The sequence below is a fragment of the Dasypus novemcinctus genome, chromosome 9 (assembly GCF_030445035.2).
Source record: "Dasypus novemcinctus isolate mDasNov1 chromosome 9, mDasNov1.1.hap2, whole genome shotgun sequence".
NCBI classification, from domain to species: Eukaryota; Metazoa; Chordata; class Mammalia; order Cingulata; family Dasypodidae; genus Dasypus; species Dasypus novemcinctus.
The window spans coordinates 59815608-59832475 of NC_080681.1; the positions used below are offsets into that span (position 1 = coordinate 59815608).

General features: G+C 34.8%; 1 protein-coding gene and 1 pseudogene across 3 annotated transcripts in view; one reads left to right on the top strand and one right to left on the bottom strand.

The window, feature by feature from the left end:
* Positions 1–16868, bottom strand: part of LRRC7 (leucine rich repeat containing 7) — a 641808-nt gene that overhangs the window by 571684 nt on the left and 53256 nt on the right. The gene's annotated exons all lie outside the window — the stretch shown is intronic.
* LOC139439562 (uncharacterized) lies at positions 1721–16015 on the top strand (annotated as a pseudogene).

The following is a 16868-nucleotide window of genomic DNA, read 5'->3' on the forward strand; positions in this document are numbered from 1 at the left end:
TCTTAAAAATTAGTGGTAATCGAAGGAGCTTTTCCAAGTGGCTTATATCTAACAAAATGTACCATATTAAAAAGTAAAAGTGAGAAATACACATACTTAATTCATTCAAAATGAATCAAAATAGCTATATTTTCAAAACAAAAAAACAGAGTGGCACTATTTTACATTTTGCCTATATTGTTAATGTCTGGCATAATACAAGATAGCTTGTTTCTCACATTTGTTGCTACATATGAAGAAAACCCGGCTTCACAAAGCTATGTAGTTTGAAAGGAGAGGACTATTTTAAAAGATTTTTTATATTCTTTTTGATACTACATGAAAGCTCATTGTTTCATAAAGACGTGTTGCAATATAAAATCTGAAATCATATCAATGAACTTTTTGTATTGTTATATTAAAATCCATAGCTCTATCTTGCAATTTGAAAGAATCATTTACCAATGTATGATTTTACAGGATTATACATTAGTCATTTGGAAAATACTGATTTGCTGGCTTATGCAGATCTTCCAAATATTGGCACATTTCATTACTCCGTATTAAAAAAATTAACATCACTACCAATCTCAACAGAAAACTCTTTAAATATGGGAAGCTCTCAATCTCTTGAGTGGCAGATAAAAATTTTTGAAAATTCTAATTTTCACTTGAAACTTAAGATTTTATCATTAGTCCCAAATACTCTGTTGTCTTTGAAGTAATAGGCTCACTTTGTTCATTTTTGAGGAAATGTCTGCCAAATACCCCAGTCTGAATTTCTGTTATTTCCTATAACAGTAGTGTTCCAGGGAAAGAAAAAAAGAAAAAAAAATAGGCTAGTTCAGCTAGAAACTCACACACCACACACAAGGGCTTTTCCTTGAGACAACCTTCACACCTTGGCAGAAGGGCTTTGTCCATAGTTCCCATTTCATCACACAGAATAGGAAAAAGATTTTCACACAAAGGTCAAGATTTACTAAAATTAATAGTTAGTCCTCTTTCATCAAGGGTATTCTTACATGAAACTGGCAGTTTTTAATAGCAACTGAATGACAGTGAAGGATATAGTGACTCCTATTAGAGTTTCATGTGCTGCTTTGATTTGTTATAAGGCACCAGCCATTTTACCTACCATTAGTTTACAACATCAGCGCAAATATCAACATACTGAAAAAGGCAAATAATGTTTAGGTAATAGGTATTATTATAAAAATAGTTTTGACCTTGCAGACCCCCTGAAAGCGTCTCAGGAACCTCCCAAAGATCTGTGGACCACAGATTTGAGAACTACTGATCTAGAGGAAGTGGAATCACAGATGAATGAATAAGACATGCATGTTTAAAGGTCTAGAAGATAGCCTGCACATTTGTCAACGCCTCTACACAAAAAGACCTACACTGGACTGTGACATATTACTTAAGTCACTCAAATATTGAGGTTGTTTATTGCAGCAGTTTGCCTATTCGGAATAATACAGAACTTGAAACTTAGATATTGAGTGCAACCATGCCAAAACCAACTAAAATATGTGATATTAAACTAATGATTAGCATTTGGGCCATAAGTGGCAAGAAAAAGGAAGCTATGAGGCTGTAAAACTATCACCTGTGGCAACGTAAAAAGCAGGTACCTGCCTGTGAAGCCTACAGCTATAGAGGAAGTGATGAGAAAGAACAAAGTGATCACATGTGTTGGATGCTATTGCAGTCTTTAGCAGAATATTTCAAGAAAGAGATGAGTTTAAATTATGAATATTGGGCAGCCACAAAGGAAAGAATAACCCCTGGTTTTCTCACATTGGATCTGGCCGTGAAGGATAATGGAAAAGGAATATCTTCCCAGAGTCTGGAGCCAGAGGCCTTAGGAAAAAGGCAGGCCAATGTCTCCCATTCTTCCTCCACCTCAAAGGTAGTTTCTATCGTGTTTTTCCAGTTATGCTTTATCACTGTATATTATTATTTATATTAGGTTGTGGATTACATATCTTTTTATTTCTTAAACTGCTGGCCAACAAGAAAGCACATCAAGATCATGAGGAGAACTTCCTAACACCAAAGGCCCTGTACTGTGGTCTGGACCCAGTGACTAGATGGAATAACTTGGGTTGTCTTTCTAGAGGGGAATATGTCTCCTGTGAGGGAGGAAGAGTGAAATATATGTGATGTTTGGGAGAGTGGACCATACAGGCACTGTTAGTGCTTACCAATTTTCATGATTTCCTCTTCCTCCTGAGCAAAGCTAGACTGCTTTTTTCCTTTCCTCTTCTGTGTGGCCTTGTGACATATTTTTAGAAATTGGAATGTGAGTGGAAGTGATATGTGCCAATTTCTGAGTACATAAATACCTCATTCTCTTTTCTTGTCTTTTGGCTAATGGAGAAAATGCTAAAGATTTAGAGGACATGGATTCAAAAAGTAGAATGAATCTGGATCTTGGAATCATTGCTTGATATGAGCCCAATCCATTGGCCTGCACTGAACTTTGAAAAGAATGAGAAATAATACTTTTATTACAATTGCCTGTTAAGATTTTGCTTTTTGTTTGTTTGCTTGTTGCAGCAGTTAATTACCCTGATAAGCATTAGGGCTGAGATGTTTAATATTACAAACAAAATAATTTCTTCTACTTGTAAACTCAAGCCCCCACAAACTCTCAGAATATTTCTGATTTTTTGCTCATAAATATATAACAGCCTTCACTTCACAAAGCTTTTTACACCATGCTCCATTCTTGTTGCTAAAGTGTTCTTCTTATAACTAAGATCCTGTGGGGATTCTGAACTTATTCATTCATTTATTTTTTCTCAACTAAGAATCAACAAGTACTGATCGGGAACCTACAAGGTGCCAGGCTTTATGTTAGGTGTTGTTGAGGTAATGGTAAGCAAAAACACATGTGGTTGCTCTCATCATATGAATGATGCTAATTTATTTGCATTTCACTTGTTCTTTGAGTCATGTTAGATGCCATTCTAGTCCCACCTAGAGTTGAACTCCCAACTCTAGCTCCTGCTACCCATATTCAAACATAATTGATACATCCATTCAACTATCACAGCTGTGAATAAAATGTATGAAATAAAGGGGAACTATGAAACTGGCCACCAGACATTTGCAGTTCATGTTACTAATTAGAAACTCAATTCTTTTGTCATGTAGCTTGGGATATACAGAAGTAGGTTTAAAAATGCAAATACAACATGGAAATTAAATTGTTCTCAAAGGACACCAAATGACCTTGACCACCAATATTTAAATATCATCTAGCAATTTAAAGTTATGCAAATGTTCTGACAGAATTTGTTCAGAACACATGTTCTTCTCACTTTCTGGCAGTATATTCTGAAAATGGAATATTGAGTATTGTGGTAGTTTGGAGTCTTTTGTGGACCCCAGAAATTATGCTCTTAAATTAGTCCATTCCTGTGGGTGTGGGATCCTTTGGCTGGATTGGATTCAGTTAAGGGCTATTTGACTGTATTACTTCAGTGGGATTTAGGTGAGTCTTAATCCTCTTACTGGAGTCCTTTATACACTCGAAATGGCAGGGACACAGAAACAGAGAGAAAAACTCCCAGAAGTTGAGAGAGGAAGTCCCAAGAGCCAGAAACTGAAATCAAGAGAATACAGAAGCTGAGAGGAGGCCACTGAAGCCAGAAGCTGAAAGCAATGAGACCCAAAGGACAGTGGGGAGAAGAGTAGATGTCTTCATGTGCCTGATCACCCACAGCTGTAGCTCAGGGAGAAAGCATCTCCTCATGATGTTTCAAGTTGGACACTTTCATGGCCTCAGAACTGTACGCTTATAAGTTAATAAATCCCGATTGTAAAAGCCAATGCATTTCTGGTATATTGCCTTGACAGCTGTGATGGTTAGGCTAATGTGTCAACTCAGCCAGGTAATTGTACCCAGTTGTTTAGTCAAGTAAGCACTGGGCTAACTGTAATACAAGGGCATTTACAGACTTTAGTCACAATTGACTTTACAGCAGTAGTAAATCATAGATAGTTGATTACATGAATCAGGGAGATTGCCATCAGCAATGAGTGACACTTTATCCAATCAGTTGAATTACTTAAAAGGGGAAGTGATTCCAGCATTGAGTGAGAATTTCCCAGCTCGTTTTTAGACAGCCAACATCTCCCATAACTCATCAACAACTTTCATTGGACTTTCATTGGAGGCCTGGTTACAGCCTGCCTGTGGAACCTGGATTTGTGCATCCTCATGGTCATGTGAGAGACTCATAAAACTGCATACTATTGACAGATAATTCTTGTTAATTCCATTTCCCTGGAGAACCATGACTAATACAGCAGCCTTTAGTAAACTAAAATAGGTATGAAGAAATAGTTCATTATGGAACAATTTCTAACTTACTTTCATTGCCATCTCTGACCTATTCCTGACCATTTTACATCTGTCCCTTCTACTTTGAAATAAAGGCCACATCATTTCCCTAAAGACCTGGTAAGGTTGACATATTTGACAAAATATCCTTAAGTTAGAACCTAAAGTAAGCTTGGTCATTCATTAACAGTGTGGAATATTTTAAGTGAAACTTATTTTCAATGGATCTTTCTAAGCTTTAAATTATCATTTTCCCTCATCATAAAATCCATTAATATATCAAGTATGCAAGCCTTTGGAAAAAAGGTTTTCCCATTCAGCTTCCTATATTATAATTATGATAACTTTAAATAAAAGATTACTGAGTTAATTGAGAAAGAAAACTCACACAGGACCCAAAGGCTTCATTATTGCTATTTTATAGTGAGTTTTTATTTTACTAAACATTTGATTATGAGGGTCTATTATGGATTTATATAGCATAGCACTACTGAGGATGTTTGTTTTATCAGAGAATAACTGGTTGATTAATCACTTTAGAATGTAAGTACAAAAGCTAGGCAGGTTCACTTACAATAGCCAAAAGGAATTGGATTTTACTAATGTAAATTCACTTTCTAGGGGTATTGAAAAGTGACATAAAATTTTATTTACTGCACTAAATTACAAAAGTTTTTAAAAAGATACATGAAATGTTTATTGTAAGATTCTTAAGGACAGATATTAAGAATCACACATTTTGTGTACCTTGTGTTTTACTTTGCCACAGGGCTGCCAATGTAAAGTACCAGAAATGGGCTGACTTTTATAATGGGAATTTTATTATGCAAAAATCTTACAGTTCTGAGGTTGTGGAAAGTCTGAATCAAGGCACCATCAGAGATGCTTTCTCTCACCAAAGTCAGCTAGTTTTGACCCTGGTGTATTACCACGTGGCAATCAGGCATACAGCAGGGATCATCTCATCAGCCCTGAGCCGCTCTATGGGCCCAGTCTCTAAGGACCTCTTTTCCCTATGCTCTGCTGGTTGCAGGCTACTGGACCACTCTCAGCCTCTTGGGGCTTCTCTGTTTTCTTGCAGTCCTTTCTCTCTCACATGATAGGGTCAATAAGACAGCTTCCTTTCTCTCTGTCTCTGTCTCTGTGTCTCTGCTTATGTATCTGTTCTGTGCTCCCCAAAGTGACAGAGATAGGTTCATTATAACTTCCCTATACATGACTCTATTGCTCCTTTTATTTGAACCTATAATTAGCACTATACTTGTTAAATATATGTCCCAGAAACTTAAATTTTCTGTCTGTTCTTACGCTGGTTGAGCCCTGAATCTCAGCATAGTTGCTATGCCTACTCTCCAGGTCATTGGACTCACCCAGGACAACTTAGAAAAAGAGGATGACAGACAACGCCTCTCCCAAAAAACAGGAAGTATCTACAATAGCAGGCATGACTGTTCCATCCATCTGCCCCATGGGAACTAAACCCCCCCCCCAAGTCTGAAACAGAATGGGCATGACCCTCCTAAAATCCTCAAAATTGAGGAATGAACAAACATAAGGGGGGATTGCAACTATGGACTAAGGTAGATTTATTATTATTCTAGCAGTGGAAGAATTTGTATCATTGTTATAAAGGCAGTGAACACGACAAGTTCTCAGGGGAGGGAGATGGAAGAATAGATATAACATGGGACATTTCTGGGACACTGGAATTGTTCTGCATGATATTGGAATGATGGATACAAGGCACTATACATTTTGTCATAACCTATAAAATTGTGTGGGGCAAAGTATAAACTATATTGCAAATTATAGTCCATGGTTAGTAGCAATGCTTTAATATGTGTTCATCAATTGTAACAAATGTACCACACTAATGAATGATGTTGTTAGTGTGGGAAAGTGTGGGAGGGGAAGAGGGTGGCGTACATGGGACTCACCTATATTTCTGATGTAATATTCATGTAATCTAAAACATCATTAAAAATTTTTTAATTTAAAAAAAGACTCAGCAAGAGGGCAGATACTCAAACTGAATCATCCCTTATTAATGTATTCCAATTAAAAGCAATCTAATCAAGTGTTCTAAAGTGGATCTAATGCAATCAAAGGGTAAGAAACCCACAGGAATAGATTAGTTTAAGAACATAATCTATTTTGGGGATTCACCAAATTCAAACTCTCATGCTTTGCAATGATAGAATAGCACTGCTTTCAACTGTGGCACTTGAGAAATAATTGTTGAATTTGATAATCACATTAAAATTTTCCTTGTGTTTTTTTTAAGGTAAATTAACCGAAGCGTCACTAATAGGAATCTATATAATGTATAATTGGAAATCAAGTCCTATCCTACACTCAGTCTCTAAGGAGCTAAAATTTTTATGGTGGAGATAGGGGAGTGGGGGATGGGAAGATGTTAGAAAGTGATTGCTTCCTAATCACTTGGGATTTTCTCAATTCAGTGTGTGCTTAGTTATGAACAAAATAATTTGTTTAATCTTTATGATTAGAGTGTTTATGCTAAAATAGTGATTTTCATTAATCTGAGAGTAACAAAACCTACATTTTATACAACTATTTTCAGAATTCCCCATAATTTCTTGCTTCATTAACAGTTATATATATGCATATGAAATTGTATTGATATATATATATTCTTTCATCTTGTTTCAGAATATGTTCAGCTTCAAATAACATAAAACTCCACTTATATTTTAACAGTGCTTTAAAAAATAAAATTGTATTTTTCTCACATTCTTAGAACCATGAATATAGTATGCATTTGCCAATGATATGGAACTTAAGAATATGAACTGCATATTCTCTCTTATTATTTTGTTTCCTCAAGATGGCTATAGCAAATGGTTCATTGGCCAGAACTACATCACAAAGCCAGCATTAGCTGCAAGGGAGGCTAGAAAACTGATGAATTAGTCTTTCCCCCTGTTGACACAAGTGGAAGGGAGAAAGAACTAAGAGTATTTGCCACAAAAGTGTTTATAAGTTCTTTACAAAAAGGATTATTGGTGATTTTTGATAAAATCTAACAAATGTGTGGAAGAATAATTTCATGGATCTATATTCAGCATATTTATCTTTAGCCTTATTGTTTTATACAAAATATTTTTCTCAAAATAGGGCAAAGTAGGAGAAACCTACCCCAGCTCTTGCAAATACACAAATGCAATATACTCTCAACCTGTTTTCATCCTACCCAGTGGGACAGGTTACAGAGATGGCTGTATATTATATAATTCATGTCTATCTCTCAAATCTGTGCCAGATTGTTTCTAGTCAGTTAGGTAATTAGTGTTGTCTGGTATTATTAGGAATTCCACACATTGCCACAGTAAGTAGATTAGTTGCATTTAACAAATGAAATAGATCACATAAATCAAATTTCTGTATCCCTCAAGTTACAGAGAAGTTAATAGGAGGGCCAAGATAAGTAATCAGTGCCAAGAAAGGGAACATAAAGGAAGACAATGAAAGTTGCCTAAGGGTGATTTTAAATAGCTCCTGTTCCTTCCTGCACAAAAGAACACAGCCCAAATTGGTCAGTGATATCTACCTGCCACAGAGGCCAGGACAAATGAAAGCTTTACCTGCCTACATCAGTTAAAAGGTAAAAAGGAACACATTCCCCAGCTGATTTCCACTCTGTTTAGTGGCATAAAAAGAATGATACACAGTTATCACATACTCAAGGGTTCTAGTTAAATTGTATTTAGTATTTCTTGAAATAAGTTGACAATGGAATTGGGTTTGGAAATTGTTTATTATAATAAACAATTTGTTACTATGCTTCTGGTTATTTGTCTTTCCAACAAAATTCCCTGAGAAGAGGACCTGAATCTGTCATATTCCTTTTACATTGGTATCCCATATGCCACTTCAAAAAGAAAGATGACTAACAAATGCTCTTGATAATGTAAGGAAACCAATAAAATTTCCCAATGAGTAGTCTGTGTCTGTATATAATATATATAATTAATATGAAATTAATATGAATTAATATGAAATAATATGAAATAATATTAATATGAAATATTATGAATATGTTATATTCATAACATATTAATATGTTATTAATATGAAATTAATTAATATGAAATATGCAATCAAATTTGTCAAGTTTGTCGAGAGCTATTAAATGTATGGTTGGATGAATATTTTCAAATTGCTGAAACTTTAAGGATGATAATCACAAGTTATGTTATATCATAATCATGCATGAGATAAATATCATATGTTGGATAAATATTCCTATGCTTTTCTGATCAGTCCTCACTGTTTTCCAGGCTTTTAATGAAGATTCATAATTGTTTTTCATTTAACCTTACTCTTGAACAAATATATTTTCTGCCATTTATTCTTCAAGTATAAATTAAAGAGACTAAGAAAACATAATTCCGGAATAATTCCTTCTCCCTAGCTTTCTCCTAGACGATTATAATGGTTTCAGACAATCTACCATATGAGAATATATCAAAATGCTTCTAGATTAATTTGTCAAATCCAGAAATATGTAGCTTTGCTCAATATTTGGGAATATACATTTACTTAGGCAGCAAATATTTGAAATCAAATTTGCCTAGTATAGATCAGTGTGCTAGGGCCTAGGAATACAATGAACAGGACATACTTTCCCTGATATAATCAACTGGGCAGCAATCAAGATATGTGGTAAATAGGACAAGGGGAGGTACAGAGTATGCAGCAATAGGGTTTGGGAAGCACCTCATGGTGCTGGAACATGAGGCTTGGGATGAAAATGGAAGGGTGAGTTAAAGTTTATGAGGTTGAAGAAGGTTAAGATTGTTTCAGAAAGATGAACTATCTTGTAGAAAGCCCAGAAGTGAATAAGTATATGCCACATTAGAGAACCTGAAATTGTTTAATGTAGCTAGAGCATATATGTAGGAGGTAAAGTGAGGATTCCTGGCTTTAGTACTTACTTGCTATGAAATCTTGGGCTAGTTGCTTGACTTGGGCAAGTTACTTAGACCCCTGCATCTCATTTCCTCATTTGTATAATGGAGATAATATTTCTCATCTATAATTATTGTAAAAATGACTATATATTTGTGTGCTTATGTATTTATGTATATATAAATAGATTTAAAACTTTTTTAATTAAGTTAAATATATTATAAGTATAAAATATACAAACTAATTTTATTTTTTTATTTTTTATTTTTTTATTTTTAAAGATTTATTTTATTTATTTCTCTCCCCTTCCCATCCCCCTCCCCAGTTGTCTGTTCTCTGTGTCCATTTGCTGCGTGTTCTTTTTTTTTCTGCTTCTGTTGTTGTCAGCGGCACGGGAATCTGTGTTTCTTTTTGTTGCATCATCTTGCTGCGTCAGCTCACCTTGTGTGTGGCGCCATTTCTGGGCAGGCTGCACTTTCTTTCGCGCTGAGCAGCTCTTATAGGGCGCACTCTTTGCACGTGGGGCTCCCCTACTTGGGGGGCACTCCTGTGTGGCAGGGCACTCCTTGCGCCCATCAGCACTGCACATGGGCCAGCTCCACATGGGTCAAGGAGGCCCAGGGATTGAACCACAGACCTCCCACGTGGTAGACAGACGCCCTATCCACTGGGCCAAGCCCACTTCCCCAAACTAATTTTAAAAAGCAATTCCTCAAACCACACTCTAAAATTCCTGATGTGTTTGTTTCCTATAGCAGGTATTCCCTAAAGTGAAAAGGAAACTTCTACATCCATAACCAAATTTTTAGAGTAATCCAAATCTTACCAATAAGAATATTTCATGATGGCTTATATTCAGGCCAGGCAGTGGCAACAGTCTATTAATTAAATCCAGTATATTAAAACATAGCAGAATGGCTAATAAACTAATTCTTAATTTACATGTATTCAAATTTTTTGCAGGTATTAGCATATTAACTCTGGCATTGCAATACAGACAATTAAACAAAATATAATTATTTTTATTAATTGGAAGAAAGTATGAATGCTAATTTTTGAATCTTAGATCAAGGTTTGATATAATAGCTTAACTCAGTCTTAAATAATTTATACTATTTTAATGCAGAAGGCACTGGTTTTATATATTTATTTTAATTGCAAATTTCTGAACTAAGTTTAATTACCTTTAATATAATAAAAGCCAGTATATTGGAGCAGCATAGGAATTATTCTAAGGCATCACTAAAATAAATGTGACACAGAAAAGCAAAACAAAAATTGCAAAGGAAAACAGAGACATATTTTACATAGTAAAATTTGAAAGTCTATAAAGTAAATAAGGTAAAAAGCAAGTGACAAACTAGGAAAAATATTTGTAGTACTTAGGACAGCAAAGGTTTCATGTCCCTAACATATGAAAAAGAAATTGAGAAAAAGATGTAGAAATAAAATATATCAAGAGTCAAATAACTTTAACTTAGCTTTTGATTAAAATTATAGTTGAATTATAGGTCACAAATTTCAAAAGTATTAACGAGAAACTTAAAGTAAAAAACCTGTTGACATGTGTTTTGAGAATGAAAGCACTGGGCTATTCATTACTTTTTGTGTGGAAATAAATGTAGCAATATATATGTACATTTATCATATATCCTTAAATATCTACTTATTTTGTACCCTTTCATAATAAAGTTGAATTTATCCCTGTGCATCTAAGAAGAGCAATGCTCTTTCCTATAATAGTGAAAATTAATAAAAAAAAATTAAGTACCATTGATAAGCAACTTTGAGTCTGAATATATTTGTTTTAGGAAACTTTAATTATTATACTATTTGGTATAGAAAAAAATGTGTTTTTATTTAAATTTGTGAAGTTTTTTCTTTTGAAATTGATTATACTCACCAGTTTTATACCAATTAACCACTGACCAGGTGTTATAATTAAGTTTGCCAGTATATAAGACATGTGTTTACTTGTTAATAAATTAGCATTATTTTTTAAAGCACTGTGTCTTTTAAAAAGATCTATGTTAAAAATTACATTAATATACAAAAAAAAATCATCATTTTTCCACAAAGGCAAATACCCTATGATCAAAAGACAAAGAGGCAATTTCCTAAGACAGTTCAAAAAGCCATTAAATAATGGGGGGAAATTTCAACATTACTAGTAATCATAGATATGGAAAATAACAATGAGCTACCAATAAAAGATAGAAGGAAGGTAGGCAGGGAGGCAGGGAGGCAGGGGGGAAGGGAAAAGAAAGAAGAAATTGAACTATAGGCATGTTTTTTAGTTTGCCGAAGGGTTATGGATGCAAAGTACCAGAAGTGGGTTGGCTTTCATAAAGGGAAAGATTTAATCGGGGGTAAAAACTTACCATTCCAAGGCCATGAAAAGTCCAACTCAAGGCACTATAAGAGGTGCTTTCTCATCAATGTTGCTGCCATGTGATGAGGGTGGTGGATCTCTGCAGAGGACTCTGCCTTTCTGCAGCTTTAGGCAAACCTGGCATAGGACTTGTTCCTTCCTGGGCCTCTCAGGCTCATCATGGCAGGATAAAAAATGGTGGCATCCTTTTCTGGGTCTGTCTGTGTCTGTCCGTGTCTCTGGCTTTACATCAGACCTAGCAAGGGGATGGAGACTCAACCAGAGTGACACCTCACTGACATAGCCCAACCAAAAGCCATAAAAGCGATCTTATCAAGTAATTTACTCAAATGGCCCTCAACCTAAGTTAAAGCAATCTAAGGGTATCACACCCACAGGAAAAGATTACGTTAAAAACATAATCTTTCTCTTCTGGGGATTCATAAAATAATTTCAAACTGCCACATATGTGCTTGACATCTATACCCAATCTTGTCATTACTGAAAATGTAGCAATGTGAAATTATAATCTTCCACTATGGTACATAGCATTACCAATAAAGTATTCTTTTTCTTTTTTTGGAAGCAAAAATGTATTCTTACCAAAAAACAGAAACTGAACCTGAATCACTTCAAGCCAGTTATAGGGGAAAAAAAGAAGATTAAATAAACAAGTTTAAAAATACCACGAGGATTAGTTAAATCTAGAAAACCAAAAATTTGTAATGATCCCTTTCTTCAACAAACAAATTACAAGAAAGAAAAGAAGAAGACAATTGTAAACTTAAGTTCTTACCTGTTAGTGATACATACTAAGGTACTGATGGATGAAATGATATATTATCTAGGATTTTATTTAAAATACTATAACAAAAATAAATATCAAGGTACACAAACAAGAGTAGTAAAATGATCACACTTGAGGTTGACTGATTATATATTTTAGGGCCCATTTTTAAATTCTTTCTACTATTTTGTATGTATGAAAGAAACCATTGAAAACAATTCTGAAAGTGTTTGTAAAATACCAGTTATACCAGTCATCTCACTTCTAGGCATTATTATATATAAATGGCAATTTATTATTGCATTGTATAAGGAAAATAAAAAAATATGAACAATGAAAAATGAATATTGGTTAAATAAAGTGGATCTATATCACCCATTAAAAATCATAACAGGGAAGTGGCTGTGGCTCAATCAGCTGGGCTCCCATCAACCATATGGGAGGCCCTGGGTTCGCATTCTGGGGCATTCTTGTGAGGGTAGTCTCACCCGCAAGTGCAATGAAGAGCCACCCACCCACAAGTGCTAAAGAGTAACACAACAAAAAAGGGAGACAAGCAAAAAAAAACAAACACAAGAGAGCATGCAGCAAATGGATACAGAGAGCAGACAGCAAGCCAGTTGCAAGGGGGAAGGGGAAATAAAAATAAATAAATACAGACACAGAAGAATGTACAACGAATGGACATAGAGAGCAGACAGCAAACAAAAAGCCACAAGGGGGGATAAAAAAAAAATCATAACAAAAGGAAAATTGTTGAAATTAGCTAACAGAGCTTTGAAGGTTCAAGTCACAGCTACAATACTAGCCAGCTAGGCATTATTGTGTAATGCACTTAACCCATTTAAACCTCAACTCCTTATCCATAAAATGGAAATTAAAATAGTATACATATTAAGGGGTTATTTTTATAGTTAAATATTATGGGTGCTTATTTCCTGGTGGTAGGATTACTGTAGATTTTTCCTTTCTTCCTTTCAATTATCTCATTTCTAAATTATCTTTTTTATCCTCTGTACTGTGTGTGTGTATATATGTAAAAATTAAGATAAACTTACAAATATATCTCATTTTTTGGTTTCATGCACTCAAGTGTCTTCAGCTAAGATTGAAATAATAAAAGGTTAGTATATTGAAATATTTTCTACTTTTGGATGAAAATATTTTTTATAAGTAATCACTTTTTGTGAATTTGTATAATACAAATATGTATGAGGGTCAGATTTGAATAATCAGAGGATAAATCTCATACTATCTGGCTGAATAGAAGCAAAATTCTAAGAATGTAATAAATAAAGCCATAGTTGGTCCAAGGTAAAATTGTCAAGACCATAATCTCCTTCCTTTCCATTTTCTTCTTTCTCTTTGCTTTTACAGACCAGTCCTCATCTCAATGAAACACCTAATGCTTTCCTGCTGCCTTCTGCTCATTCCACAAATATCTTATTATTTGGCAATTTTTCCTATGGTGAAATACCAATTTCATAAATATATTGTATTAGATTATGTGAAATGTTTCTACCAGTTAAATTTATCATTTTCTACTATATAATATTAAAGATATATATGACAATTTAAAAGAAATTCCAGTTCTTACTTTAAAGCTATTTAGGTAAAAGATTTTATAAAATATATGATCTTTAAGTACAGAGTTCATACATGTTTTGTTAAAATCTCCATATCTCCATTGTCCAGCATACTGTAAGCATTTACTATCTGCTGAATTTGTTGAAGAAGTGTAAAAGTAACTAAGTTAGGGGCTGAATATAACTTTAAGACATCATGTAATATCATATGGCAGGATGGGACTCTGACTGTCCTAGGTGGGGTGAAGTAGGCAGCACTAACACACCATCATATGTCTGCCTCTAAGCCAACCAATGGGAATGCACAGCAGAAAATTTCCAAAGTGCTAGGAAGTATCAAGTGATGGGAGATGGTAGCAGATGAATAGGTCCCAGGACCGGGGCTCATGCATAGATGGATAGCTTCACCTAGTCTTGGAATGTGAGTGGGAGGGTTGTGGTAGTGCAGAGGTAGTGGCCAAAGCAGAAGAGGGCTAAGGAAAGGTGCCTTACCAAGTCCTTTTCAAGATAGTCTTAGAGACATAAAGAAATGAATGAAAGAGAAAAGGAATAAAAATTTGACAGAGATTAGCAAACCCAAATCTCTCATAGCAGAACCATGCCAAATAATCATTAGAACTTTTACACTGCAAAAAATTACCAGGGTGATAACAGGTTGTTAGTTTTAGTTCTGGAAATGAAAAATCCAAAGCAAGGAGAGCCCAGAAATCATCCTACAGCCAAGAAAAGAATGTTACCACCTTGCATTGAGCTATTTGCATTGAAATAAAGTTTAATTTCAGAATAAATAGAAGAACCTGCTCAGAACAAAAAAGTATGTCTCTCTGGAATAGACTCCAACAATGACAACGATTCCAGGGACTTACTTGTGAAAGATTTATTGCAAGTACTCTTGAGGAAACGGAACTTCCAATACAAGAAGAATCATTCCAAATATAAGACCAATATCTGCTATTCCTTAACACAGAATTGTAAATATTTTAGTTCAAGTAAATAAAAATCTATTGATACTGTCTTACCTAGCACAATCTCTGGACTGACATCTTAAAGCAAAGATTTACAATCTTTGTATATTTGATCCCTTCAATGACTTTGAAACAAACCAGTCATTTGGCAGGAGAATCTTTCGAATTGGAAAGAATTAGATTTTCAGATACTCTAGTGAACATAACAATACCTCAAATATAGAACAAAATGTTTGTCAATGGAAAAGGACTAAATTAAGTTATCACCAAGACTGATTCTCCTAGGAGGGCTTACTAACACAAATCATTTTCAAACTTAAATCTATGCAAACCAAAAGCATAGAGATGTACAAGGAAGAAAAAAGAGAAGAGAAAACAAAAGCTAGCAGAAGGAGAAAGTCCATATCAATGTATAAAGTGAGCAAAACTGAAAATAAGAAAAATAATTTAGATGGATCTGTCAGTTCTAGTGATGCTTACAGTGTTAATTTGGAAGGAGGTGTTCACCTCACTTCCTCTGCAAGAAAATAGATGAGCTCCTTTGAATCCAGTCCAGTAGAGGATTCTGATGACCTCTATTTGTCTTTTAAAATCACTCATAAGCACATTCAAAATCTTGCCAAGAATTAGATAGAAACTCATATACCAGGCCTCAAACTAAAAGAACATTAAAATATAACAATGAAAAATAGATGGAGGTTTCCAAGCCAACTAAAACTCTTATCAGAGCACCACGTGAAACTCATCAGTCACCTCATCTTAGCCTGAAGGATAGCCACAATTACTCCTTGTCTCTGGTAGTGAAAATCAGAAAATCAAATTTTTCTCCAAAAAAGAGTAAAGAAAGCCCAGTGATTTCTCTGCCTAAGCATAGGTGCACAACCAGCAAGAATTATAAAGGATCCAACCTGGATTCAAAAGTGAGAAAGGGGACCCTTATACAGATGCATGTTCTTGAAATTTCCTGTTTTCACACAGAAAGAAAAGGAAAGGCAAAACACCTCCAGATGAAGTTTAAAAAAAGTATTAACCAAATAAAATGCTTTTGTTGGATGTTGAAATTCATCCTACCCTCTATCCTCTATTCAAAGAATCTGTAAAATAGTACACAACTGAGTCAAATTGCCACAGAATGTTCTCTTGCCAGGACTCCATTGACCACAAATGTATCTTCAAAACTATACTTAAAATGTGATGTTTTATCTTAAACACATACTAGACAGGTTTATTTTTCTTTTGAATCTCTACAGCTGGACTTGAGCACTTGCAAGTTTAAATATCATACACTGCCTAAATCCCTTAATTTTAACCAATGTATATCTTATAGCAACATTTTAGAAACAAATAAGATGTTTTAATCATAAACTTTTGAAATCTTTATCATTTCCTTAAGTGGAAGATATGAGAGTGAATGTTTTTGAAGACATACTGAGCATCTTTTGAAACTCCATATTATATTTGAGTAAAAGCATATCCTTGATATTCACAATAGAGTATATCCTGCACTGTTTGTCCAGGCCCTTATTAAATGTTGTATTTAATTTCTCAGATCAAATGTGTATGATATCATGGCTAAAGAACCGATAGTTTTTTAGCTTCAAGGACTGAGTGAGTGACTAGTTTTGAACCCCAAGCTCTAAGAGTATATCATTCAAAGTGACACCTCAGGGAAGCAGATGTGGCTCAACCAATTGAGCTCCCATCTACCATGTGGGTTTGTTTGAGGGCCTCCTTGTGAAGGCAAGCTGGCCATGCCCACAGAGAGCTGATGGCTCACACCTGCGGAGAGCTGACAGTCCGCCGCCATGTGGAGACCTGGCACAGCAAAATGACGCAACAATGGGAAACAAGTAGACACAGAAGAACACACAGTGAATGGATTCAGAGAGTA